Source organism: Scyliorhinus torazame, chromosome 24 (genome assembly GCF_047496885.1).
Source record: "Scyliorhinus torazame isolate Kashiwa2021f chromosome 24, sScyTor2.1, whole genome shotgun sequence".
Lineage (NCBI taxonomy): Eukaryota > Metazoa > Chordata > Chondrichthyes > Carcharhiniformes > Scyliorhinidae > Scyliorhinus > Scyliorhinus torazame.
The window spans coordinates 47,603,227-47,628,474 of NC_092730.1; the positions used below are offsets into that span (position 1 = coordinate 47,603,227).

A 25,248-nucleotide genomic window follows, 5' to 3' on the forward strand; every position below is an offset into this window, starting at 1 on the left:
CAGATCTGATAATTTTAGTACGTATTCCAGGCTGCTTGTAAGTCCTCCCAACATTCTACTGAACATTTTGTTACTGACACTGTTGCTTGATTCTAACATACTGCCGTTGAGCCCTATCTCCTGGATGTCTTGGAAATTAATGATTTCTTCTGTTATATTTAAACATTTGCTTATTCTTATTTTTATTCTGTGTTTTATCTGATTTAAGCTGGTATCTATTTTTCCATGTCCCATTACTTCACCTGATTTCCCTAATGCAATTAGAATACTAATATTCCGAAACTAATCACGGTAATCCCCATTAACATTGTTGCCCCCATTTTAAGCAATCTAGCTTACTCCTCGTCCTAGCTTCTTCCATTTCTTCTTTGAACCTGATTGTAGTCCTATTTCTCCTTCCAAACAAATGTGTCTGTATCATTCTATCCATCTGAAAAATCAAACGAACAGGCCAAGGTTGGAGAGGGCCCTATTGTTCATTTGTATCTTCTATTCTTGTTCGGATACTCCAGAAGTGCCCTCTCCAGGACTTTCGGATGTCCTTTGCCACCATCTGTTTCTTTTTGGTTTTTTTGCTGGCTGGGTTTTTGCTCATATATGTACATCATACAATTAAGGCCGGTTAAGCCTTCTCCTTCTATCAATGCATCCCTGAGTGAGATTCGAAGAATCTCAAACTCATCCTCTTTTGCTCGCTCAGTGGTCCAATCTGGTTGAAACTTACCCTGATACATTTCGGATATTGCTACTGCCTTCACTTCAATTTCTTTATTTCTGATTATGACAGGTGTTTTATGAAAGGTAAGTTCTGAACATGACATTTTAACTTCATCATCTGTCCTATCAATGCTGCTAACAGGTTCACTGTCATCCCACTCTACTTCATCACATAATACTAGTGAGTGCAGTAATTCCCTGACACTCATAACCAAACATTCCTTTCCTCTAAAGCCTGTCCATTGTCTGGGGTTTTCAATTTATCCACAGAACTCCCTTCACTGTATCGGGAAAGTTTTGGTTCATATTTTTTCCAAACCCATAGCCCGGGTCAATCATTAATTTCGTACAACATTCCTTTTTTCCTTGTCCAACCGGTTTGGGGGGTATGGTCTGCCTACTGGCATGGCACCATTGCGGTGATACAGTCTCTGAACACTGTTAGGCTAATTTTATGTCCCTGGGTCATCCCAACATCTTTTGAACTATATAATCCCTCACTAATTGGGACAATCAGTTTGTCACTTCTCCACAATCCTGCACATCCTTTCAGAATTACATCATCGTTAGCTCGGTTTTCTCTGCAGTAATGCCATTTTGTCATTATCATACCATCCCACATACAATCCTTGCTGATTACGTTTCTTCGTTACTGCCGAAAGGTTGCCTATGGATTATCATAATCCCCTGGTTATTATTTAGCTGGGACAGATGTTTTAGTTCTGATACAATTCTTTTTGCTCCAGACGCCATGCTTCTCTAATTCAACTATATGTTCACCCAAATTCTGAACGATCTTTTCTTTACCTTTTACCTGGTTTTAGTTGGTAGCTTCACCCAAACTGCCTCTGTGCTATCGATTGGTATTTAATATCGCAATTTTTCCTGCATCGAATTTTATTAAATATTTCCCTGCCATCAGATTCTCATTTCCTGATACTGAAAGTAATTCTCCTAATCTAACTTCTGGTCTAATATCTTTATTCCCTAAAGCTCCTTCTACCATGTATTTAACATTCTGAACATCATTTTTCCTGCTCCTGACTATCTTTTGAGTCTTCGGGCACTAGGAATCTGCTGGAGCTGTGCCGTGTCAATTTCAACGGGTTAGTTTCAAAGTACTTTCCTGCACAGAGCGCTGTCTGCTCCCGAGTAAAACTTCTTTTGTGTTTATGCTGTGACCAATTTAGTTCTGAACATACTGATTTACTACCTCATAATATTGGTCACATTTCTACCTGCGTTTATAACTTCTAATTGATGTGAAACTCGGTTTTGCAAAATACAACATTTAAAAAACTTGAAACACCAAAGGGAAATTCACAAATCCTTATTAAACACACACACACGCTCATTTATCCACCGAGACCTTGGATGTCTATTCAATCGGGTTTTAGGTACTCTAACAAAAATTGAGACCCCTCCGTTCTGATAAGCCTCTCTTATCCAGGAGGTTTTTTTTGCCTATTTTAATCTCTTCCACTCTCGCCCCGTACTCTCGCCCCGTTGCTTCATCTCTCTTGACCGTGTTTCAGAGCAAGAGGATTACCCTAATTGCCATTTTCTGGACTTCTAAATTTCTGTTCCTTGTTGTCCCTTTCAGGTGCACTCCGACATTCAGGATATGCACCCTATCTGGGACCTAGCCAGGGGTACTGAGGCACTATCTTCTTGTTTTAGTTAAAGGTCGATTGATCTTGGTCTCTAAAGTTTTCTCGGCGTCCCTATTTCTCTCGGCTTTCCCTCACAATCTGCTTGACTCCAAGGAAGACTTATTTTTGTCCTCCTTCTACCATTAATGGATGCAAGAATCCCAGTACCTTTCCTAAGATGTCTTGCAGACAGTATCTTCTACTCTTCTGACGCTCGCACCCAACTGAGTTTTATGTGTTCCCCCCCCCCCCCTCCCCCCGATGCACAGAATATCCTTCCAAAAGTCAATCACACATGACTTTCCGCATTAAACTCGGCAGGTAAAGTTCGCCTCACACATAGACTAGAAACTTCTAATATTCTAGCCTTTGTGCCGGTTAGAAACTTTTAATATCCTAACAATTATTTGGGAACTAGAAACGTCTAATATTCCATTCCCTTTTAGGTTAGAAACTTCTAATATTCAAACCTCCACCTGCTGAACTAGAAACTTCTAATATTCTAGCCTCGCTTTACCCAGAAACTTCGAATATTCTCGGCCTCCAAGTTGCGCGCCATGAAGTTAAAACCTCACCACTATTCTTAGAATTCCCCCTGTACCAGAAAAGGGTCAAGATATTCTAAATGATGAATAGGGATTCTCACTCCCTGACTCCTATGCAGACTTAGGTGGGCGCTATTCGGGTCAAACCAGTGTTTCATGTTATCCCACGGCATAACCCTTGTCTTCAGAGAAGATTCTGTTTACTTTCCACTCAGGTGCTTCACTCACGGGTCCGGCTTTTCTAAGTAGAGCGAAGTAAACTTTCTAATAAACACTCTTTCAGGTTATCAATTTAAGTTAGTTTTAATTTCAAATTAAAAGATGTAATCACTGTTTTTACAGAAAAATAATAAGATCTTTTCTTTGCATCTTCTTGGTCAGTTGTTAGACCTTCAAGTCTGCCTTGACAATTCTCTCCTGTAACTTTTGTTTTTTCCTGATGGATTCGCTGTTCTGCTCGGCTTCCGTGTTCAGTCCTTCCCATGACCGAGGGCAGCTATGAGAGCTGGCTGCTGAATTATTAGGTATTATATAGCCCTTTGCGCAGCCTTAGTTTCTACATGGCATTTATTGAAATATAGCTGTTGCTTGCTGACTGTAGCTAATGCAATCTCCCTGTCGTTGAACTAGCTTATTCTGCTTGACATGTAATACTTTAGTTTGGCAGGTAATACATTTATTTGTTGCTTCGTCAGCAACTTTTCTGACATCTGTCTTTAGTGATGTTTTTTCTCAGTCTAAATACTGGATATGAACTCGCGTCCAACGAAGCAGTTCGCCTCGGCACTTGCACTGGTCAGCTGGTGTCAACGGCAGGTCGCCCCCTATATTTCTAACCTTATCTGGCTTGGACCTATACCCTATGACCTGATTATTTGCTAAAAGATTTTTAACGTCAAAAATGTGTAAATCATGGGATAAACGTGCCACCTCATGTGTTTCTTAGCTGGAAAGCAGTTGTCTCATATTTAAGTGGCGTCAGCAAGGTTTCCCGCTTAACCTTCTCCCCCAATTTAAACCGAAGATCCTGGTTGTTCCTTTTTTAATTGCTCAGTAAAATAATGCACTTCTCAGGAATTGTGAAATACTGTTCCCGTTTATATAACTTAAGATTTTAAATTGATTGCATGTCTTTTTAACTTTAAAAACAGGTTCAGTTGTCCATATCTGTGTCTTTTAACGGCTGCGAAGCTATCTGTATTTTAAACAAGCTGCGGCTGTTAACCCTTTGTGGGACCTTTCCCTTTCATTTAAAATCTCTGTCTTTTCCAGGTTCACATTCGTGGTTCGAATGACATATTTTTTCATTATAACCTGTTCCACGAAGGTATTGAGAGACGAAGATCTGAGCGACGTGAAGTATCCAATTGGAGAGATGCATCCTGGCGACTGGAATCCCTCTCCACAGCTGCTTGCGGTGCTGCTTTCACAGCCGAGGAACCCCTCCAGTGTCCAAACAGGTGAAAGTTCATCCAGTCGAGGTGGCAGAAGAGAGTTCTGGGAGAAATCAACTTAGTCACCTCGACTGTACTGTGGTTAGCTGAAGAACAGGTGTGAAAGAGCGGGTCAGACTGAAAGCAAAACTTTGATGCTAATAAAGAAAAAGGCAGATGTGCTGCTGACAAATAGCAACTTGTTTCCGTTTCGTGTGAGAATACGAATAGCAGAGAATGGTTTCGATCCATCGACCTCTAGGTTATAGGTACAGAACACTCCCGCTTCGCCACACGGCTCGTGACTCATTCATTCCGTGGTCGGACTTGAGGCAAAGTTTGAAGAAATCTCTAACAGCGTGATCAATGTTCCCAGAGAGGCGAAACTGCCGCCCCGAACTTCATTTTATAAAGGTGATTCCAGTCACTCCCCACTTTCCCATCAGAACAACGTCACAGAAAAAAATCACATCACCTTCCACAGAACAACCATTCCGCACGAAAGTTAATTATCTGAACTGTGCTGACCAGAATCAGTGTGCTCAAACGTGTGTTCTTGTTGAAAGAAAAAAATGAGGAAGTGAATAATTGTGTGGTTACCGCAGGGCAGTAATGTTGTAGCTCCTGCTTTAAGGAGGAGAGTGCGCAGCGGAAGCGTGCAGGGCTATTAGCCCGAGGTCGAGGAATCTGCTATTTGCATTCTCCCTCACAACAAAAGTAAACATAACACGCGTTCCTGTTTGCTTTGCAGCAAATAGCTATCAGAAACTTTCTTGCAGTCTCATCCCGACATTAGTCCCAAGAATGAAAGAGACAGCATGACACATTACAACATTGTAAAGCTCACACATAGGGAACCACAGAGAAAATGCTTTAAAGTCTCAGCAGATCTGACAGCATCTGGAGGGAGAGAAATGAGCTGACGTTTCGTGTCCAGGTGACCCTTAGTCAAAACTGCACGGGAAGCATTATCCAGTAGTACCCCACAGAGGGGCAATATAGATATATAGCGATATCCAGTAATAACTCACAGGGGGCCAATAAGGAAATTAAGCGTTATCGAGCAATGAATCACAATAGAAGCCGAGTTCCCAACGTCCCCTTTTGGACGGATGTGAACAATCCAACCTGCCAGACTATTTACAAGAGAAGACGAATTTTACCCTTCTGTTTGGATCAATATGAATTCCTCAACCAGACTCACCGAAGCAGATTGTCGAGCCATGAGCTGGGCTTCTGCCGGTGGGGTCTTGCTGTGCATATTTAAGCAGAAATCTCATGTCCTGAGACCAACGCTTTTCCATTGAAAGGGAGGTATTGGATCTTCCTGAGGTTGAGAATCTTGCTGGAGAAATTTAACCACGTGGAGTAAAAGGCAACATTAGGAGTGGTAGTCGAACTCACGCCTCCAGAAGAGACTACGATCTGAACGCAGCGCCTTAGACCGCTCGGCCATCCTGATGCGTTGACGCAGAAACGAACATCCGTGCACAAATTGACTTAAAGTCTGTCTTCATCTTTATTACATTTCAAACAAGACATGCTTTCCCTACTTTTGAACCCCAGCCAGAATCCTGCATCTGAGTGCCATCCTTGTCCAAACCGCTGGAGGTTAAGGAGCATCTCAATGCTGCATTGATCAGTTTCCTCTAATCAGCAAGGTCCGATATACCGCTCTACCTGTTCCTCAGACGAAGGTATTGAAAGTCTAAGATCTGAGCGACGTGAAGTGTCTAATTGGAGAGTTGCATTCTGGCGACTGCAATCTCTCTCCACAGCTGCTTCCGGTGCTGCTCTCACAGACAAGTAGCCGAAGAACCCCTCCCGTGTCCAATCAGGTGAACGTTCATCCAGTAGAGGCGGCAGAAGAGTGTTCAGGGAGAAGTCAACTTAGTCACCTCGACTGTACTGCGGCTAGCTGAAGAACAGGTGTCAAAGAGTAGATAAGACTGAAAGCAAAACTTTGGTACCAATAAAGAAAAAGGCAGATGTGCTGCTGACAAATAGCAACGTTTTTCCGTTTGGTGTGATTGAGAATATGAATAGCAGAGGATGGTTTCGATCCATCGACCTCTGGGTTATGGGCCCAGCACGCTTCCGCTGCGCCACGCTGCTCGGTGCTCTTTCTTTTTGTGGTGGGACTTGAGGCAAAGTTTGAGGAAGTCTGTAACTGCGTGATCAATGTTCTCAGAGAGATGAAACTGCCGCCCCGAACTTCATTTTATAAAGGTGATTCCAGTCACTCCCCGCTTTCCCATCAGAACAACGTCACAGAAGAAATCACATCACCTTCCATAGAACAAGCATTCCGCACGAAAGTAAATTATCTGAACTGTGCTGACCAGAATCAGTGTGCTCAAACGTGTGTTCTTGTTGAAAGAGAAAAATGAGGAAGTGAATAATTGTGTGATTACTGCAGGGCAGTAATGTTGTAGCTCCTGGTATAAGGAGCAGAGTGCGCAGCGGAAGCGTGCAGGGCTATTAGCTCGAGGGCGAGGAATCGAGGGTATTCTCTGCTATTTGCATTCTCCCTCACAACAAAAGTAAACATAACACGCGTTCCTGTTTGCTTTGCAGCAAATAGCTATCAGAAACTTTCTTGCAGTCTCATCCCGACATTAGTCCCAAGAATGAAAGAGACAGCATGACACATTACAACATTGTAATGCTCACACATAGGGAACAACAGAGAAAATGCTTTAAAGTCTCAGCAGATCTGACAGCATCTGGAGGGAGAGAAATGAGCTGACGTTTCGTGTCCAGGTGACCCTTAGTCAAAACTGCACGGGAAGCATTATCCAGTAGTACCCCACAGAGGGGCAATATAGATATATATCGATATCCAGTAATAACTCACAGGGGGCCAATAAGGAAATTAAGCGTTATCGAGCAATGAATCACAATAGAAGCCGAGTTCCCAACGTCCCCTTTTGGACGGATGTGAACAATCCAACCTGCCAGACTATTTACAAGAGAAGACGAATTTTACCCTTCTGTTTGGATCAATATGAATTCCTCAACCAGACTCACCGAAGCAGATTGTCGAGCCATGAGCTGGGCTTCTGCCGGTGGGGTCTTGCTGTGCATATTTAAGCAGAAATCTCATGTCCTGAGACCAACGCTTTTCCATTGAAAGGGAGGTATTGGATCTTCCTGAGGTTGAGAATCTTGCTGGAGAAATTTAACCACGTGGAGTAAAAGGCAACATTAGGAGTGGTAGTCGAACCCACGCCTCCAGAAGAGACTACGATCTGAACGCAGCGCCTTAGACCGCTCGGCCATCCTGATGCGTTGACGCAGAAACGAACATCCGTGCACAAATTGACTTAAAGTCTGTCTTCATCTTTATTACATTTCAAACAAGACATGCTTTCCCTACTTTTGAACCCCAGCCAGAATCCTGCATCTGAGTGCCATCCTTGTCCAAACCGCTGGAGGTTAAGGAGCATCTCAATGCTGCATTGATCAGTTTCCTCTAATCAGCAAGGTCCGATATACCGCTCTACCTGTTCCTCAGACGAAGGTATTGAAAGTCTAAGATCTGAGCGACGTGAAGTGTCTAATTGGAGAGTTGCATTCTGGCGACTGCAATCTCTCTCCACAGCTGCTTCCGGTGCTGCTCTCACAGACAAGTAGCCGAAGAACCCCTCCCGTGTCCAATCAGGTGAACGTTCATCCAGTAGAGGCGGCAGAAGAGTGTTCAGGGAGAAGTCAACTTAGTCACCTCGACTGTACTGCGGCTAGCTGAAGAACAGGTGTCAAAGAGTAGATAAGACTGAAAGCAAAACTTTGGTACCAATAAAGAAAAAGGCAGATGTGCTGCTGACAAATAGCAACTTGTTTCCGTTTGGTGTGATTGAGAATATGAATAGCAGAGGATGGTTTCGATCCGTCGACCTCTGGGTTATGGGCCCAGCACGCTTCCGCTGCGCCACTCTGCTCGGTGCTCTTTCTTTTTGTGGTGGGACTTGAGGCAAAGTTTGAGGAAGTCTGTAACTGCGTGATCAATGTTCTCAGAGAGATGAAACTGCCGCCCCGAACTTCATTTTATAAAGGTGATTCCAGTCACTCCCCGCTTTCCCATCAGAACAACGTCACAGAAGAAATCACATCACCTTCCATAGAACAAGCATTCCGCACGAAAGTAAATTATCTGAACTGTGCTGACCAGAATCAGTGTGCTCAAACGTGTGTTCTTGTTGAAAGAAAAAAATGAGGAAGTGAATAATTGTGTGATTACTGCAGGGCAGTAATGTTGTAGCTCCTGGTATAAGGAGCAGAGTGCGCAGCGGAAGCGAGCAGGGCTATTAGCTCGAGGGCGAGGAATCGAGGGTATTCTCTGCTATTTGCATTCTCCCTCACAACAAAAGTAAACATAACACGCGTTCCTGTTTGCTTTGCAGCAAATAGCTATCAGAAACTTTCTTGCAGTCTCATCCCGACATTAGTCCCAAGAATGAAAGAGACAGCATGACACATTACAACATTGTAATGCTCACACATAGGGAACAACAGAGAAAATGCTTTAAAGTCTCAGCAGATCTGACAGCATCTGGAGGGAGAGAAATGAGCTGACGTTTCGTGTCCAGGTGACCCTTAGTCAAAACTGCACGGGAAGCATTATCCAGTAGTACCCCACAGAGGGGCAATATAGATATATAGCGATATCCAGTAATAACTCACGGGGGGCAAATAAGGAAATGAAGCTTCATCGAGCAAGGAATCACAATAGAAGCCGAGTTCCCAACGTCCCCTCTTGGACGGATGTGAACAATCCAACCAGCCAGACTATTTACAAGAGAAGACGAATTTTACCCTTCTGTTTGGATCAATATGAATTCCTCAACCAGACTCACCGAAGCAGATTGTCGAGTCATGAGCTGGGCTTCTGCCGGTGGGGTCTTGCTGTGCATATTTAAGCTGGAATCTCATGTCCTGAGACGAACGCTTTTCCATTGAAAGGGAGGGATTGGATCTTGCTGAGGTTGAAAATCTTGCTGGAGAAATTTAACCACGTGGAGGAAAGGACAATATAAGGAAGAAGATTCGAACCCACGCCTCCAGAAGAGACTGCAACCTAAACACAGCGCATTAGACCGCTCGGCCATCCTGATGCGTTGACACCGAAACTAAGATCCGTGCACAAATCGACTTAAAGTCTGTCTTAATCGTTATTTCATTTCAAACAAGATATGCTTTGCCTACTTTTCAATCCCAGCCAGAGTCCTGCATCTGAGTGCCATCCTTGTCCAAACCGCTGGAGGTTAAGGAGTTTCTCATTGCTGCATTGATCAGTTTCCTCTCATCAGCAAGGTCCAATATCCCGCTCTACCTGTTGCTCAGACGAAGGTATTGAAAGTCTAAGATCTGAGCGACGTGAAGTGTCTAATTGGAGAGTTGCATTCTGGCGACTGCAATCTCTCTCCACAGCTGCTTCCGGTGCTTCTCTCACAGACAAGTCGCCGAAGAACCCCTCCAGTGACCAATCAGGTGAACGTTCATCCAGTAGAGGCGGCAGAAGAGTGTTCAGGGAGAAGTCAACTTAGTCACCTCGACTGTACTGTGGCTAGCTGAAGAACAGGTGTCAAAGAGTGGATAAGACTGAAAGCAAAACTTTGGTACCAATAAAGAAAAAGGCAGATGTGCTGCTGACAAATAGCAACGTTTTTCCGTTTGGTGTGATTGAGAATATGAATAGCAGAGGATGGTTTCGATACACCGACCTCTGGGTTATGGGCCCAGCACGCTTCCGCTGCGCCACTCTGCTCGGTGCTCTTTATTTTTGTGGTCGGACTTGAGGCAAAGTTTGAGGAAGTCTGTAGCTGCGTGATCAATGTTCCCAGAGAGATGAAACTGCCGCCCCGAACTTCATTTTATAAAGGTGATTCCAGTCACTCCCCACTTTCCCATCAGAACAACGTCACAGAAGAAATCACATCACCTTCCACAGAACAACCATTCCGCACGAAAGTAAATTATCTGAACTGTGCTGACCAGTATCAGTGTGCTCAAACGTGTGTTCTTGTTGAAAGAAAAAAATGAGGAAGTGAATAATTGTGTGGTTACTGCAGGGCAGTAATGTTGTAGCTCCTGGTTTAAGGAGCAGAGTGCGCAGCGGAAGCGTGCAGGGCTATTAGCCCGAGGTCGAGGAATCGAGGGTATTCTCTGCTATTTGCATTCTCCCTCACAAAAAAAGTAAACATAACACGCGTTCCTGTTTGCTTTGCAGCAAATAGCTATCAGAAACTTTCTTGCAGTCTCATCCCGACATTAGTCCCAAGAATGAAAGAGACAGCATGACACATTACAACATTGTAATGCTCACACATAGGGAACAACAGAGAAAATGCTTTAAAGTCTCAGCAGATCTGACAGCATCTGGAGGGAGAGAAATGAGCTGACGTTTCGTGTCCAGGTGACCCTTAGTCAAAACTGCACGGAAAGCATTATCCAGTAGTACCCCACAGAGGGGCAATATAGGTCTATAGCGATATCCAGTAATAACTCACGGGGGGCCAATAAGGAAATGAAGCTTTATCGAGCAAGGAATCGCAATAGAAGCCGAGTTCCCAACGTCCCCTCTTGGACGGATGTGAACAACCCAACTAGCCAGACTATTTACAAGAGAAGACGAATTTTACCCTTCTGTTTGGATCAATATGAATTCCTCAACCAGACTCACCGAAGCAGATTGTCGAGTCATGAGCTGGGCTTCTGCCGGTGGGGTCTTGCTGTGCATATTTAAGCTGGAATCTCATGTCCTGAGACCAACGCTTTTCCATTGAAAGGGAGGAATTGGATCTTCCTGAGGTTGAAAATCTTGCTGGAGAAATTTAACCTCGTGGAGGAAAAGGCAATATCAAGAGTTGGATTCGAACCCACGCCTCCAGAAGAGACTGCGACCTGAACGCAGCGCCTTAGACCGCTAGGCCTTCCTGATGCGTTGACGCAGAAACTGAGATCCGTGCACAAATCGACTTAAAGTCTGTCTTCATCTTTATTACATTTCAAACAAGACATGCTTTCCCTACTTTTGAACCCCAGCCACAGTCCTGTATCTGAGTGCCATCCTTGTCCAAACCGCTGGTGGTTAAGGAGCTTCTCATTGCTGCATTGATCAGTTTCCTCTAATCAGCAAGGTCCGATATACCGCTCTACCTGTTCCTCAGACGAAGGTATTGAAAGTCTAAGATCTGAGCGACGTGAAGTATTTAATTGGAGAGTTGCATTCTGGCGACTGCAATCTCTCTCCACAGCTGCTTCCGGTGCTGCTCTCACAGACAAGTAGCCGAAGAACCCCTCCAGTGTCAAATCAGGTGAACGTTCATCCAGTAGAGGCGGCAGAAGAGTGTTCAGGGAGAAGTCAACTTAGTCACCTCGACTGTACTGTGGCTAGCTGAAGAACAGGTGTCAAAGAGTGGATAAGACTGAAAGCAAAACTTTGGTACCAATAAAGAAAAAGGCAGATGTGCTGCTGACAAATAGCAACGTTTTTCCGTTTGGTGTGATTGAGAATATGAATAGCAGAGGATGGTTTCGATCCATCGACCTCTGGGTTATGGGCCCAGCACGCTTCCGCTGCGCCACTCTGCTCGGTGCTCTTTGTTTTTGTGGTCGGACTTGAGGCAAAGTTTGAGGAAGTCTGTAACTGCGTGATCAATGTTCCCAGAGAGATGAAACTGCCGCCCCGAACTTCATTTTATAAAGGTGATTCCAGTCACTCCCCACTTTCCCATCAGAACAACGTCACAGAAGAAATCACATCACCTTCACAGAACAGCCATTCCGCACGAAAGTAAAGTATCTGAACTGTGCTGACCAGAATCAGTGTGCTCAAACGTGTATTCTTGTTGAAAGAAAAAAATGAGGAAGTGAATAATCTTGTGGTTACCGCAGGGCAGTAATGTTGTAGCTCCTGGTTTAAGGAGCAGAGTGCGCAGCGGAAGCGTGCTGGGCCATTAGCCCGAGGTCGAGGAATCGAGGGTATTCTCTGCTATTTACATTCTCCCTCACGCCAAAAGTAAACAGAACACACGTTCCTGTTTGCTTTGCAGCAAATAGCTATCAGATAATATTTTGCAGTCTCATCCCGACATTAGTCCCAAGAATGAAAGAGACAGCATGACACATTACAACATTGTAAAGCTCACACATAGGGAACCACAGAGAAAATGCTTTAAAGTCTCAACAGATCTGACAGCATCTGGAGGGAGAGAAATGAGCTAAGGTTTCTAGTCCAGGTGACCCTTAGTCAAAGCTGCTCGGGAAACGTTATCCAGTAGTACCCCACAGAGGGGCAATATAGATATATAACGATATCCACTAATAACTCACAGGGGGCAATAAGGAAATAAAGCTTTATCGAGCAATGAATCACAATAGAAACCGAGTCCCCAACTTCCCCTCTCGGACGGATGTGAACAATCCAACCTGCCAGACTATTTACAAGAGAAGACGAATTTTACCCTTCTCTTGGGATCACTATTAATTCCTCAACCAGACTCACCGAAGCAGATTATCGAGTCATGAACTGGGCTTCTGCCGGTGGGGTCTTGCAGTGCATATTTAAGCTGGAATCTCATGTCCTGAGACCAACGCATTTCCATTGAAAAGGAGGTATTGGATCTTCCTGTTATAAAGAAGAAGGCAGGTGTGCTGCTGACAAATAGCGACTTGTTTCCGTTTGGTGTGAGTGAGAATATAAATAGGCTTGCAACTTGCTGGCGAGGCCGTCGCCGGTGATGATGACGTGGCGTGGACTCGCTGAACCAGGTTCAGGAGCTCGAGCACCGAGCAGGGACGCTCTGTCAGGCCCGACGATTTCAAACCACAGTGTTGCCGTGTCGCCTTGTTGGATACCCCTAGTTGACAGGAACCACTGGCAGCTATGGCATTGCCATTGTAGTCAAGGAACTGGCAGGCCGGTGGAAGAATGCTTGGTCTGGCGCGCATGGTGTCGAGGCCGGATTTTGAGATGAGGTTCGCTGATGCGCCGGTGTGAAGTTTGAATCGGATGCAAGCCTTGTCTCATTTCATTTAATTTCGTTTTCATTTCATTAATTGTGTGGACAGCACACCACTCGTCGATCCACACTGAGGATCGAGAGGCGTTCCGCGTTGTGGTGGAAGGCAGCGCATGTGTAGTTATGATGCCCACCCGGTATGGGGACCTGACGCACTCAGCATCAGGGTCTGTTGGGCTGTCGGGATCGGAATCTGGCATGCCTTGTTGTATTGAGCGGACACTTCTGCGCCGCAGCAGGGATCGCTGGCTGCTGAGCGGTGGAGCAGATCTGCAAAGGGCTGCATAGTGGCCAAGCTTGCCACACTGTAGACACCGGCATCCTTTTGCCGGACATTTCCGCTTTAAGTGGGTGGAGCCACAATTCGGAGATGTCATGACGCCGCCGACAGGGCATTCCGTGCACCATCATGCATGCGCAGTGCGGTCGGTCGACGTACGCACCTGTGCAGTCGTGTTTTCGGCCTCGTCGTCCACTCGGTCATGGCGCACATGCGCAGGGACCCGGGAAAAGTGCACAAAGTGACCACTCTCCTCGATGCTCAGGCCCTGCATTTGAACAATGGCCTGCACCCGTTCCGCCTCGTGGGAGGCCAGTTTTGCCGTTTCTGCCGCCCTGATGTGGGATAACGATTCTTAGCATGCTCATGGATAACGCATGTCTCGATAGCAACTGAGAGGGTCAACTGTTTGACTTTCAGGAGCTGCTGCCGAAGGGAGTTGAAGTGGACCCCGAAAACGATCTGATCCCGGATCATGGAATCAGCCGTCGAGTCATAGTTACATGACTGCGCTAGGACGCGGAGATGGGTCACGAAGGACTGAAAAGGTTCATTCTTACCCTGAAGCCTCTGCTGGAAAAAGTACCATTCAAAGCTCTCATTCACCTCAGTGTCGCAGTGGCTGTCAAACCTCAGCAGGACTGTTTTGAATTTTGTTTTGTCTTCGCCGGCAGCGAACGTAAGGGAGTTGTAGATGTGGATGGCGTGGTCCCCCACGGTGGAGAGAAATAATGTGATCTTTCTGGCATCCGATGTTGCTTCGAGGTCGGAGGCCTCGATGTACAGGAGGAACTTTTGCTTGAAGATTTTCCAATTGGCGCCAAGGTTGCTGGAGATGCGGAGCTGCGGAGGAGGCTGGTGTTTTCCATTTCACCGGATGGCTGCTTCCTGGTCAATGCTGATTCACTCGAGGTAGGTCCGTCAAGATCAGTATCACTCTGTTACCATGATGTGTTAGGCAGGTAGGCTCAATGTGGACTGCACTCGATGCAGGGAAGCTAAAAACAGGCGTCGAACACTGGAGAAAATCCAACACTGTTTTATTCAACGATAGAACTGATACACATATTCAGCTGTGGGTCGACACTATACTGAACTGACTGGAGACCTTGTAGTAGCCTGATCAGACTTACTAGCTACCGCATGGTGTTTGCACTTGCTAGCTCGTGGACTCTGACTGTCTCAGTGGCTGGGTCCAGAGAGAGCGGGAAACCTAGTGCCCTCTGGCTTTATAGTGGTAGTGTCCTGTTTGGTGATTGGCTGCACTGTGTTGTGCTTACTGGTCATCCTGTGTGTCCATCACTGACTGTCTGCATCTCATTATATACATGAGTGGATATTATGACAGACTCCAAATCCAATGGTCTTTTTCCGCGGAGATTCTATCCCTTCTCACAGACAGACTGGGAGACCCGTCATCGCATGAAAGCAATAACTTCCTGGAGTGATTCCAGGTTGGGTTTCTATCGCATAAATTGTCAATGAATGTCTTGTTAAACGTAGTTCAGTTAGCGGAGTGGCTGTGGCTTGGTACTTGCAATCAAATGGGGTTCCCCCGCACAGATTCGAAACCTACTCGCACTGTAGGCAGCACGGTAGCACAGTGGTTAGCACCGTTGCTTCACAGCTCCAGGGAGCTGCCTGTGCGGAGTCTGCGCGTTCACCCGGTGTCTGCGTGGGTTTCCTCCGGTTACTTTCGGACGTTCGGTGCAGACTCAAGAGGCCGAATGTCCTGCAGGGATTCTCTGGATAACAAATTAGAATCGTCAGAACTCCGACATTGACTGGGATGTTTAAGGCGTCTGACTGATCTTCATCATGATGCGATCAAATGTTTGTATCTTTCAGACTTTCCGCGGTGTTTTATTTACAATGTGTAGAAACATGTTTAACATGGTGTTGAAGTGTTTCCCATCAGTCCATTCAGAACAATCCTTCAGCTGATATGATGGAAATGTAATTTGCTGACAGAAACAACATTCCCAACACTTCACATCTGGCTGCACATCTGGACCAATGCACAAAGACGACCTTCTTCCGTTAGTTATTGTGGATATTAAACATCCATGAGGTGGTTTGGTGAAGTCAGGTCATATGGTGAGTTGGCCGAGAGGTGATGGCGATGCGCTGCTAATCCATTGTGCTTTGCATCTGCGGGTTTGAATCCAACCTCGTCGATGATCCATTTCCTGCGTCTCCGCGTTGGGCCACTTACTGAGGGTGACCTGATGATTCATTCAGTGTATCCGGAACTAGGAGGAGTTTAGATTCGGAGTTCAACAGGCCTGAGGAGTGAATCTTCTTGCACCAATCTCTATACCGATATTCCTAATCCTCTGACTGATAATCGATTTAAATCACGACACCAGCTCTGGGCAGGAGTTTGGCACCATGAAAACATGCGGCTTCATAATCTCTAAAACAGACGCCAGCTTCATCTGGGGCACTGCTGGCAGGTTTTGTCTTTCCAGAGCCGGCCGCCCAGCCGTGAAATCAAGTTCATCAGGTGACCTCATTACCCACATCCTACAGGAGGAGCATGCTACTGGCCTAGCCTCCATCCCCTCTTACCTGACAGAATATAGCTGCCCTGTGGACGAACTAGACCTCCGCCCTCTTCGAGTCTCTCAAGGCTTCTCTCCAAATCCAATGGTCATTTTAAGGTAGATTCAACCGCTCCTCACATAACCACCGGGGCACCGTTCATCGCAGGAATGCAAGAACTTCCTGGAGTGATTCCAGGCCGGTTTTATAATGTTTTGTATGTTTTATAATGTTTAATGAAGAATGACCTACTGAACCGAGCTGCGATGGTCGAGTGGTTAAGGTGTTGGACTTTCCCCAGCAGGTTTGAGCCCTGCTCCCAACGACTGTGACTGTAGAATTAATCGATTTTTAGTAAACGGTTTGACACAAAGTTCGCTGCTTAGCAAATTCTAATCTCCTCAGGAAGAGGGTTAATGGTATTTTGGACATCAGCCCGGCTAGTTTAGTCGGTAGAGCATCATAGATTGTCATAGAATTGCATCGAGTCTGCACCGGCTCTTGGAAAGAGCACCCTACCCAAGGTCAACACCTCCACCCTATTCCCATAACCCAGTAACCCCACCCAACACGAAGGGCAATTTTGGAGACGAAGGGCAATTTACCATGGCCAATTCACCTAACCTGCACATCTTTGGACTGTGGGAGGAAACCGGAGCACCCGGGGGAAACCCACGCACACACGGGGAGGATGTGCAGACTCCGCACAGACAGTGACCCAAGCCGGAATCGAACCTGGGACCCTGGAGCTGTGAAACAATTGTGCTATCCACAATGGTACCGTGCTGCCCTCATGCATGGGACTCCTAATCCCAGGGTCGTGGGTTCCAGACCCACGTTGGGCGCTTCCATATTGTAATCTGAGAGTGTTGAGCTGAACGAACTGATTTGATAACAGGAACACAAGGTTATGTTCCTGGACTGGGAATCCAGAGGCCTGAACTAATCTTTCGTGACAAGATTTAATTAATCTGGAATTGAAATTTCATCTCAGTAATGGCGCAGAAAGGTTCTGCTGCAGGCGGATCATATTTCCACAACTGGGAACACATTTCCACAACAGGGAATGATTAGCACAACCACAGTGAAGATCTGTCACCGGCAGAGTCACGGTTCCAACAGAGAGAACAGTTACACAGCAGAGAGCTCAGTTACACAGCAGGGAGCACAGTTACACAGCAGAGAGCAGAGAGCACAGTTACACAGCAGAGAGCTCAGTTACACAGCAGGGAGCACAGTTACACAGCAGAGAGCTCAGTTACACAGCAGGGAGCTCAGTTACACAGCAGACAGCAGAGAGCTCAGTTACACAGCAGAGAGCACAGTTACACAGCAGAGAGCTCAGTTACACAGCAGAGAGCTCAGTTACACAGCAGAGAGCTCAGTTACACAGCAGACAGCAGAGAGCTCAGTTACACAGCAGAGAGCTCAGTTACACAGCAGAGAGCACAGTTACACAGCAGAGAGCTCAGTTACACAGCAGACAGCAGAGAGCTCAGTTACACAGCAGAGAGCACAGTTACACAGCAGAGAGCACAGTTACACAGCAGAGAGCTCAGTTACACAGCAGAGAGCTCAGTTACACAGCAGAGAGCTCAGTTACACAGCAGAGAGCTCAGTTACACAGCTGAGAGCTCAGTTACACAGCAGAGAGCACAGTTACACAGCAGACAGCAGAGAGCACAGTTACACAGCAGAGAGCACAGTTACACAGCAGAGAGCTCAGTTACACAGCAGAGAGCTCAGTTACACAGCAGAGAGCTCAGTTACACAACAGGGAGAACAGTTACACAGCAGAGAGCACAGTTACACAGCAGAGAGCTCAGTTACACAGCAGAGAGCTCAATTACACAGCAGACAGCAGAGAGCACAGTTACACAGCAGAGAGCACAGTTACACAGCAGAGAGCACAGTTACACAGCAGAGAGCACAGTTACACAGCAGGGAGCTCAGTTACACAGCAGACAGCAGAGAGCACAGTTACACAGCAGAGAGCACAGTTACACAGCAGAGAGCACAGTTACACAGCAGAGAGCACAGTTACACAGCAGACAGCAGAGAGCACAGTTTCACAGCAGAGAACTCAGTTACACAGCAGAGAGCACAGTTACACAGCAGAGAGCTCAGTTACACAGCAGAGAGCTCAGTTACACAGCAGAGAGCTCAGGTACACAGCAGAGAGCTCAGTTACACAACAGAGAGCTCAGTTACACAGCAGAGAGCTCAGTTACACAGCAGAGAGCTCAGTTACACAGCAGAGAGCTCAGTTACACAGCAGAGAGCACAGTTACACAGCAGACAGCAGAGAGCTCAGTTACACAGCAGAGAGCTCAGTTACACAGCAGAGAGCTCAGTTACACAACAGAGAGAACAGTTACACAGCAGAGAGCACAGTTACACAGCAGACAGCTCAGTTACACAGCAGAGAGCTCAGTTACACAGCAGACAGCAGAGAGCACAGTTACACAGCAGAGAGCACAGTTACACAGCAGAGAGCACAGTTACACAGCAGAGAGCACAGTTACACAGCAGACAGCAGAGAGCTCAGTTACACAGCAGGAAAAACATTTAATTGCCTATCTTTGTGGAACAGAAAATCCCTTTTTGCTAAATAATCAGTTTTTCCATCTCAGTATCTTGCTGGTTTGCTCGGCACCTTTTCTGTGTGTCATTGTGTGTGTGTCCTGATAGTCTCTTCCTGCTTTACTGTGTGTCTTTCTTGTCTGTTACAGCCGTGCTGATGTTCCGTGTTATTGTCCAGCCAAGGTGAGCTTCACAACACGTGGTTCTCGTTTAAGAAAAAAAAAGTTATGGTGGCTGCCGCAGAACAGCAATTGCGAACACGGCAGATCTAAAAACAGAGTGGCGCAGCGGAAGCGTGCTGGTCCCATAACCCAGAGGTCGATGGATCGAAGCCATCCTCTTTTATTGATATTCTCAGTCACCCCAAAATTAAACGTGACGCTATCACTCTGCGGCACATCCGCCTTTTCTTTTCAGTAGATTAGTATCAAAGTGTTGCATCCAATGTGATCCGGACATTTGCGCCAGGAATGAAGCAGACAGCATTACATCACTGTGAAGCTCAAAGTAACAAAATAGGGAAGCTCAAAGTAACAAAATATGGAAGCTCTTCAATTGACTCTCTCTGAGGAAAACAGACAACATCTGCTGTGGTGTGTGAGTATTATTGGTGCCAATATCACATCTCCACTGACTGGAATGGGTTATGTTTTATTAACACAGTCATGTCATTTGGTAAAGATCAAACCGGGAGTTTTTCAGTGTTTTCAAATCCTTTAACAGCGAGAACGTGAAAAGTTTATATAATAACTTCCAGGAATACCCCACAGAGGGGTAATAAGCATATATAACAATATCCAATAATAAACCACTATAGAAACCGAGATCACAGTTTCGCCACTCGGACGGATGTGAACAATCCAACCAGACTATTTAGAACAAGCGGAGATTCCTGCCTCCAGCCACCTCACTTTCTCCAGCTCTCTTCCTCAGCTCGAAACACAGGAAATCACGCAAACGCCTCCGACCAAATTATTATTGCGATGGCCGGGAATCGTACCCGGATAAACTGCTTGGAAGGCAGCGATGCTCACCAGTATCCCCCCATCACTTACTGCCGAATGTTGAGTCCTTTTGATGCTTTGTATTAGTTTGATAAATTGTTTCGTAAACAACGTCTTACTATGTTTATGTTATTTCACTCCAATTTAAAATGCTCCTGAATGAAAGTGTCCGTGTCGCACTGCTCCCCGTCAGCCAGGAGATGGCATCAGTCCACAATAAAAGTATTTATTTCTGATGTTCTGTGTGTCATTACATGGGACTCTTGCTCTGGCCTGAGACCTTACCTTGTCCTTGTGTCCTGATGCTGCCGCTTGCACCCTGGTTAAGTAATCATAGAATGCCTCCAGTGCAGGAGGAGACCATTCGGCCCATCCAGTCTGCACTGACCCTCGGAAAGAGCACCCCAACACGGCCCCATCATCTCCGAATCGTTTGGATACATCAGGTGTCAGTCTCCTCTGGAGACGAGGGTTCAATCCCACTCCTGACATTGCCATTGATTCTCAGCTGCGATAAAACGCCAGAGGTCCCGGGTTCAAAAATCCGGACGAGACCGGATGGTGTCATTGACTGAAATCGGGAGGAGGTTTGAGCTCCCGGGAAGTTATTGCAGCGAATATATCAGTGCAGAACACGTGAAGAAACGGACAGGGTATTTAAAGGTCGTTTGATCATGGTGTGGGATTCTGAATTTGTGGATCCGCGCAGCTGGCTGAATACAATGGTTATTTGTACCTGATAGGCCTTTGATTTTGAGATGAGGTGGCCGAGTAGTTAAGGGGACGGATTGCTAATCCATTGAGCTTTCCGTGCGTGGGTTCGAAACCCATCATTGTCGATTTTCCATCCTGCTTTCTCCCAGTGGGACTCATTTTTCCAAGATGGTCTGCAGTCACTGATGTGTCAATCCAGTCCAAGTTGTGAGGCCGGATTGCATCGAGTTGTGTTGGAAGCGCGAGAATTAAAATTCAGTCTTGTTCCGATTGAGATGCATTGATCGGGTAGTGAGGTCGGAACCACTCTGTCTATTGGGTAGTGTCAAAGCCAAGCGACATTTCATTGTTCGAGAGAATGAGGAGTTTCAGGAATCAGGATATTTACCCGGCAAAAATCTGCTGGAGGAGGGAATGAGGGGAGTCCAAAAATGTATTCAGAAACTTAATGTAGCGGCGGCAATGCAGATTCACCAGAATGATACAAGCATAGAAGGTTTGAATTACGAGAACAGATTAGAATTATAGAATCATAAAATGGTTCGGCCATTCCGCCCACCGTGCCCATGTCAGTCGCCCAGAGCTGGAAAATCTCAGCAGACCTGGCAGCATCTGTGGAGCGGGAAACAGAGAATGGGAAGCAGGGTCAGACTGGACTGGAAACTGTAACTCTGTTTCTCTCTCCACAGATGCTGCCAGACCAGCCGAGTTATCCAACATTGTCTATTTCTGTTGCAGCATTTTATGAAGAATCTCCATCGCGGCCTTGCCTTTGTGCTCGGCGTTTCTATTTATTTATTTAATTCTGTATAAATTGAGAGTACCCAAATATTTTATTCCCAATTAAGGGCCAATTTTGCGTGGCCAATCCACATACTTTGCACATCTTTGGGTTGCGGGGGTGAAACCCACGCACACATGGGAAGAATGAGCAAACTCCAGGCGGGCGGTGACCCAGGGCCGGGATGACGCTTCTATTTATAAAGACTGGTCCCATATGGGCACTAAGGGTAATTTATCCAATCCACCTAATGCACGTCTTTGAACTGCGGGAGGAACCCGGAGCACCCGGAGGAAACCCACGCAGACAGGGGCAGAGGTTGCAGACTCCGCACAGGCAGTGAATCGAACCTGGTACCCTGGCACTGTGAAGCCACAGTGCTAGCCACTTGTGCTACCGTGCTTTGTGCCCAGATAAATTATTGCAGCGAATATATCAGAGGAGAACAAGTAAAGAAATGAAAACGACATTTTTAAAAAACCGCACGCTTGTGCACCCAGGTAACTGGCTGAATGCAATGGTTGTATGCAACCCCGATAAACCTTTGATTTATTTGCTGAACAAGAATTTCCCCATCTGCGCCTTAAAAATAATCAATGTCCCGCATCCGCGGCCTTCTGAGGCAGAGTTCCAAAGTCGCAAAACTCTCTGAGAGGGAGAAATCTCATCATCTCCGTCCGAAAAAGAGCGACATCCTTGTTTTGAACTGCCCAGTTGTTCTGGTGTCATCCACGAGCAGTGAGATTGAACCAACTGTTTGGACAGCACGGTAGCACAATGTTAGCACAGTTGGTTCAATATTCTCTGATAATAATATGGACGCGGCCAACTGGGAGGTAGAGTCACATGCTCTACTGACTGAGCTATCCGAGTCTCCGCATGTTTGATTAAACTGCTCAAAAATACGAACTGAGCGGGTCAATCTGAAATATCCGCAAACATTTACCAGCATTGTGGCTTTGAACGGAGTCATTTCGGGAACATTCTCACGGAGAGAAATTCCTGGAACCAGCGGCAGAAAATCCCCCTGAGCCTGACGTGATTTGAACACGCAGCCTTCTGATCTGGAGTCAGACGCGCTACCGTTGCGCCACAAGCCCAAGTGCGGACCATTGCGGGTTTCTCCTCATAGATTTATGTTTTATTTATACCCAACTGTGCGAAAGAAACGCAAAGAAGTTCGATTGAGGGATATTCAAGGGCCCTGAAGTAAAGCAGCTGTACCACGTGGTTAAGGGGATGCACAATAATCCATTGTGCTCTGTACACGTGGCTTCAAATCCAATCCTGGTCTGTAACGTATCTCTTGTGTCTCTGTTTGGTCCCCTCATGGGGGTTGTGGTGATCCACTGCAATAGGAGATGTAAGGAAGGGCCTGCACTACAGGTTCGCCGGTAGCTCCTGCCTGCTGGCTCCGCCCAGGGAGAACTGTATAAATATGCATGACCTCCAGTGCCCTGCCATTTCGCCAGCTGCAGCAGGAGGCCTCGCATCTGACTGTAATAAAGCCACAGTTGTACACAACTTTAGTCTTTGTGCAATTGATCGTGCATCAACTTATTACAGTCAGATTTCCCACAGAATGGATAGCCGAATTAACCCCGATCGCCTGCAGCTGGATCCTCACTCGCCCGACGGTAGGAAATACTTTACTCACTGGCTAGCATGTTTCGAGGCTTACATCAATGCGGCGGACCCCGTGCCGACGGAGGCTCAGAAGATAAACGTCCTGTACTCCAGACTGAGCTCCTGCGTGTTCCCGTTGATCCAAGGTGCCATGACTTACACAAAAGCAATGGAACTCTTCAAAGAACACTACACACAGAAGGCAAACATGCTCTTCGCCAGGCATGTACTTGCCACCCGCTCGCAGCTACCTGGTGAGTCCATCGAAGACTTCTGGCGGGCCCTAATTCCACTTGTCCGGGACTGTGACTGTCAGGCCGCCATGGCCGCTGAATACGCGAATCTCCTCATGCGCGATGCCTTCATGATGGGGATTGCGTTGGACCGCATCCAAGAATGATTGCTGGAAGGGGCCATGCTTGAACTTACGGAGATGAAAACCTTAGCGCTCTCCATAACGGTCGCATCCCATAATGTACAATCGTACCTCTCCCGCCGTGCTGCCCACCCTTCCACCCCTTCCTCCCCCTCCTGGACCCCGCCGATGACCTCCTCAGCGGGGGCCCTGCCTTCGCAATACGCCTGCACCGCACGCCGATCCACGCACCCCGGAGGTCCCCGCTGCTACTTCTGTGGTCAGCAGAAGCACGCCCACCAACACTGCCCGGCCCGCACTGCAGTTTGTAAAGCCTGCAGTAAAAAGTGACACTTCGTGGCTGTGTGCCAGGCCGGCGCAGTCGCTGCGATCGCGCCCACAATCGCCCTCTCCACCATGCCAGGTGCACCATGGGCGCCGCCATCTTGTCCCGACCCCGCAATGTGCACACCATTGGCGCCGCCATCTTGTTCCCCACAGGGTCCCCGGATATCTCGACATCGGAACCGCACCTGCTCGCCACCCGAAGCATCCGATGGTTACCCGCAGCTCGCTTCGGTGATGCAGGACCAATATTTCCCGCACAACCTGGCCACCATGTCGACGACGGTTAAAATCAACGGCCACACGACCTCGTTCCTGATGGACTCCGGGATCACCGAAAGCTTCGTTCACCCAGATACGGTAAGGCGCTGCTCCCTCGCGTTCCAGCCGGCCAATCAAAGGATCTCCCTAGCCTCCAGATCCCACTCCGTCCCAATCCGAGGCTTCTATACAGTCACCCTCACGGTCCAGGGCGTAGAATTTAGTAACTTCCGACTCTATGTCCTTCCTAATCTCTGCGCTGCACTCATGTTGGGCCTGGACTTCCAGTACAACCTCCAGAGCCTCACCCTCAAATTCGGCGGGCCCTTACCCCCCCTTAGCGTTTGCGGCTTCGCGACCCTCAAGGTCTATCCCCCCTCCCTTTTCGCAAATCTAACTGCAGATTGCAAGCCCGTTGCCACTAAGAGCAGACGGCACAGCACCCAGGACAAGACCTTCATCAGGTCCGAAGTCCAGCGGCTGCTTAAGGAGGGTATTATCGAGGCCAGCAACAGCCCCTGGAGAGCCCCAGTGGTAGTGGTTAAAACTGGGGAGAAACACAGGATGGTCGTGGACTACAGCCAGACCATCAATCGGTACATGCAGCTTGACGCGTACCCACTCCCACGCATATCTGATATGGTCAATCAGATTGCGCAATTCCGGGTCTTCTCAACAATTGACCTGAAATCCGCCTACCACCAGCTCACCATCTGGAGGTCAGACCGGCCATACACTGCCCTCGAGGGGGACAGTCGCCTCGACCACTTCCTTAGGGTCCCTTTCGGTGTCACAAATGGGATCTCGGTCTTCCAAAAAGAGATGGACCAAGTTGTCGACCAGTACGGTTTGTGGGCCACCTTTCCGTACTTAGATAATGTCACCATCTGCGGCCATGACCAGCAGGACCATGATGCCAACCTCGATAAATTCCTCCGCACTGCCACCCTTCTCAATCTGACCTACAACAAAGAGAAGTGTGTGTTCAGCATGACCCGGTTAGCCATTCTTGGCTATGTAGTCCAAAATGGTCTTCTCGGGCCCGACCCCGAGCGCATGCGCCCCCTCATGGATCTTCCCCTCCCCCACTGCCCCAAGGCCCTCAAACGCTGCCAGGGGTTCTTTTCCTACTATGCTCAGTGGGTCCCAAACTATGCGGACAAGGCCCGCCCACTCATTCAGTCCATCCAATTCCCCGTTGCGGCCGAGACACAACATGCATTCATCCGCATCAGAGCAGACATCGCCAAGGCCGGGATGCGCGCAGTGGATGAGTCACTGCTTTTCCAAGTAGAAAGCGACGCTTCAGACGTCGCCCTGGCCGCCACCCAAAACCAGGCAGGCAGACCCGTGGCATTCTTTTCCCGCACCCTTCATGCCTCTGA

The 25,248-nt window shown here is 47.2% G+C and overlaps 2 non-coding genes across 2 annotated transcripts; both read right to left on the reverse strand.

Annotated features, from left to right (window-relative positions):
* Nucleotides 1-11,868: 11,868 nt before the first annotated feature.
* Nucleotides 11,869-11,940, reverse strand: trnam-cau (transfer RNA methionine (anticodon CAU)). The gene has a single exon. It is a non-coding gene; the product is annotated as a tRNA-Met (tRNA).
* Nucleotides 11,941-22,304: 10,364 nt separating this feature from the next.
* Nucleotides 22,305-22,376, reverse strand: trnaw-cca (transfer RNA tryptophan (anticodon CCA)). The gene has a single exon. It is a non-coding gene; the product is annotated as a tRNA-Trp (tRNA).
* Nucleotides 22,377-25,248: the final 2,872 nt, after the last annotated feature.